Here is a 4,465-nt window from a genome sequence, read left to right as displayed (position 1 = left end):
AATGTTTTTATGTCCCAACTAGAATAATTTTTTGTGAAGGGTCAGGAACATAAAATATGCAAGCTTGTAAAATCCTTGAATGGCCTAAAGAAAGCTCTAGGAGCCTCGTATGAGAAGTTATTTAAACATATTTTGAAAATCAACTTCAAACATTATGAACTTTATGATGCAACTTTGTTTGTCAAAAAAGTTGGCAAAAAAATTGTATATCTTGTGCTATATGTAGATGATATTTTAATGAGAGGGAAGAACAAGATCTATATTGCATCCATAAAGAAGGGATAGAGGAAAGGTTTCGAAATGAAAGATTTGGGCTATGTTCACTACTATCTTGGTATTGAAGTAACTCAACAATAGAAGTTCATATTTCTCTCTCAGAAGAAGTACATTGGAGCTGTGTTGAACAGGTTTGGCATGGTTGAGTGAAATCCTTTGACTACTCCAATGGAACAGTACTTAAAGCTCACATCCACTGAAGGAAAATAATTTGAGGATGCAACAAAGTATATACAACTTGTGGAAAGTCATAACTACCTGAATACTACCAGACTGAACATTTCATTTGTTGTTGGAACCCTCTCCAGGTTTATGCAAAAACATTGTGAGGGACATTGGTTTGCTGTGAAAAATGTTCTAAAGCACTTGAAAGGAACTAAAGGCTTTAGACTTAAGGATACACAGGTGGGCGACTTCAACTTGATTGGATACTCTCATTCAAACTTCGATGGAGATAAATAAATTGGGGTATCTACTTCATGTTATGTTATGAGTCTTGGATTAGGAGTTGTCTCATGGAGGTCACGCAAACAATCAGTCCCAGTTGATTCCACAACTAAGGTAGAATATGTGGCAGTAGATGAAGCAACAAACGAAATTTTGTGGCTCGGCATAATTCTAGAATATTTGCGGGAGAAACAAGTGCGTTTAACCCCTCTCACGATTGGCAACACTTTTGCAATAATTTTTTCCAAGAACCCAAAGTTCCATGATCAAACAAAGCACATCAATACAAAATACCATCTAATTTGACATCGTGTTGAGGCCAAGACAATCCATCTATGCCATTGTTCCAAAAATGTGCACATTGCAGACATATTCACCAAACCGCTTGGAAGAGAAATGTTTGAAAGATTCAGAATGATACTTGGACTCACCAACATCCCTTCACGTTAAGGGGGGAAATTATGACACCTAATCTTTGGGATTAGGTGAATCCATGTAAATATTGCAAATAAGAAAATAAGGAGAATTAGAATTTGAAGAGACATTACGAGATGAAACCCAAGAGTCTCTCCCTCCACGTATATATCTATGATCAATCTCAATGAAAAATCACAATTCACTTTGAGGAGTTACCTCCTAGCCTAACACTTGTTATACCAAATCACCTCATATTTTATAAATAAACCCTCACGCCTCAAGCAAAGCGACTTTTCACCTTGGATTCTATAGCTCGGCATAGGAGATAACTTCATTCTTTGGAGGAGCAAGTGGTGTCTTTATGTTCCACTGTTGGGGCTAGTGTTGCATTATTGTAATAGTGTACTTGGAATATTCACTTAATATTTGAAGCTCTTAAAGCTAGTGCAATTTCATGCATGTATCGTGGATGTTTTAATACTATTCTTTTAATGTTTGTGGTATATGTTTATGTTCATACAAAATAAATATAATGAAATATTGTGTTGGATTTGGTATATATCTTGTTGAATGCGTGTTGTTATTTGTTTTAATTTTCATTGTTACTATGTGAACTATTTCACAGGTTGACTAACAATTCTTTTTAGGCTCTTATGTCTATTTACTAGAATAGTACCATTACTTTTATCTTAAAGACCCACTCTTTCTAATCCATTTGTAGCAGAAGCTAATATACATTGTAATTGTATGCTTCATAGTGTAAACTTAGTTTCTTATCTCAAAGTTTGTGTATGATATCCTATGTTGATAATTGCAACCATGGTAAATCTCTAAGGATAATGGTGGTCGATTTGAATTCCCAAATGGGACTCAAATCCCAAAAGATGTGAGATATAGTTGGGATTTCATACCAGGGAGACCCCCTACTATTGGAAAAATCTAGCACTATCAAAAAATTCCTTGTGGGAGAAAACCAAAAATATTTTTATATGCTTCAATATTTGACTACACCGGCTTGCAGGAACCAACGTATTAAAAGAACCAACCTAATCCAGATTTAAACAGGAATGCAACAAACTATAGAGATAACCGTAAACACAGAGATGCAACGGAAATAATACTTCATTTCATTAATGTGAAATACTAAAATATGCTTACAAACAGCAATGGAAATAAACCAACTAGGGTGATGGTCGCTTATCTCTAAGGAGATGTGGCAGCTACATGCCTTTGAATTGTGTTAAAATGAGGCTAGAAGGCCTATTTATTGTTGAGAAACAATGGAAAACCCTTAGCATCCCAAAACCTAACCTTAGAAGATGAAATGCTAAATTGTGGGCCCTGTTTGGGTAAATTGGTACATCAATTTTCCGGGGACATAACTTTGGCGCCCGATCTTCGTTTGACGCATACAATAGCTCGTTATAAAGATCTATCCGAGAAATATAACTTTGGGAGGAGCAACATTAGTCCATGGACCCATGTTGCTCACAGATTTCTGAAAAAACATCATTTAGGTCCTCAAAACAACTCTCGAAGTTCAGGACCTGAAAAACTACTAAAAATAGTAAATTGTGCTACAATTACAGAAACTGAAAAATTGAAAGAGATAGTCATGGGGGTCCAAATGGGATAGGTCGGTGGCCACCAACATCCACCTGGATCATTCCTCCCCTCTTAGGAAGTAATGGTCCCCATTGCGTTGAGTTCCTCCATTTAGTGAACCTGGTCCTTGGTGAGTTGTTCTGCAATCTCGGATGTGTCTAGTAATGGTGGAAAGTATGGCCAAAGGCAGTCCACATTGAACACTTGGTGTAGGCGAAGGAATGGAGGAATGTTATGATTCAAAGCATTGTTTCCCGTAGCCTTGGTACTAGTGTAAGGACGATGTCAGAGTGGTCTTAGTTTCTGATGGGCTCTTGTAAGGCATTCTTTCTGCAGATGCAACTAGACTGTTGCCCACCTGAAGCTCGTGTGGTACCCCTGTGGGTGAGGAGACGTTTTTCCTGTGTTCTGTCATGACTGTATCCCTTTGCTGTTGTTGCTGTGTGGAGGAACCCTTCATCGGGGTCATGGATGTGGTGACGATCTTCCCCTTACTTTGGGAGCGAACCAGATAGAAAATGAATTTCCTAGTCTGGGAGATAAGCTTTCTACCTTTCTTGGCAATGATCAAAGAGGTAGCAGTAGGTGGGGCTACCTCTAGTATCATGTATAATGAATTACACAAAGAAATAATGATAGCACGAGGCCTTGAATCGTACACAGCATGTCGCCTCCACAAGTATGGTTAGCCTAATAGTACATCAAAAACATCCAGAGGTGTAACATCGCACAATACCTCGTTTATGAAGGGCTTGATGCTGTAGGGAAGGTGACACTGCTGGAAAACTTTGAGATCTTGTCCTTCATGAAGTCACCCGATACTGTATGGCTATGGGTGTGGTATAGTCGGTAGGCCCAACCACTTCACAACCTCTGCTGAAATGAGGTTATTTTGGCTACCACTACCGACAATGAATTGCAGCAGCAAACCCTTCACCCACATCTATGAGTGGAAAATATGTTCCCCCTCCTCTGGGTCTTTTGGCTCATTCTTCTGAATCTTGGCAGTGGCAATAGTGACATTGGGCTCCGCATCAATGATCTGCTTCCCTTTGCCATTCCCCTTGTCAAGTTTTGACTCAGGGTCGGAACATGCATCTGATTTTGAAGCCTTCAACTCGGCCACCAGCGACTGCTTGGTCTGACACTCACTTGTGTTATGAGTGGGACTCTTGTGGAACTCACACCACTTTCTTGTGTCCTTCTTTGACTTCATGGTGTTGTTCTTTTCTTGCAACTTTGATGTGTTTTATCACATCACCTCGCCTTGGCTTTGTCCTTTGGTCTTCAGATTTACAGATCTAAAGTCGCTCTTCTTCTATTTAAACTTTTGCTCAATTTTGACAGCATATCGGTACGTCGTGCTGAGCAAGGAGATGTTTAGGAACTCTATCTCTTCTTGGATGTATCTGTGTAGGTAGCTGTGGTATTTGAGTTCCAAATGTAGCTTAGAGTCCTTGATACCCAACTGTGTGTGAAATGTATGAAAAAATTTTGTGAACTCCAGCACATCTTGGTCCCTTCCTTGCTGCAGTGTGGTCCATTTGATGTATTTGTCATCATAGCTTTTGATAGCATAGTACTACTCCTTGACGGCATCCTGGAATGAATCCCAAGTGGGTGCAGCTGAAAATAGTGAGCTCGTACTTTCATCCTTCTACTCGCAGTAGGTTTCCCACCAATCCTTGACATGGGGGGATGCTTTAAGAAGAGTGAAAAT

Source organism: Pinus tabuliformis, chromosome 8 (genome assembly GCF_031772625.1).
Source record: "Pinus tabuliformis cultivar Carrire ecotype Pingquan chromosome 8, CPIR1, whole genome shotgun sequence".
Taxonomy (NCBI): Eukaryota; Viridiplantae; Streptophyta; class Pinopsida; order Pinales; family Pinaceae; genus Pinus; species Pinus tabuliformis.
This window is presented reverse-complemented; position numbering follows the sequence as displayed.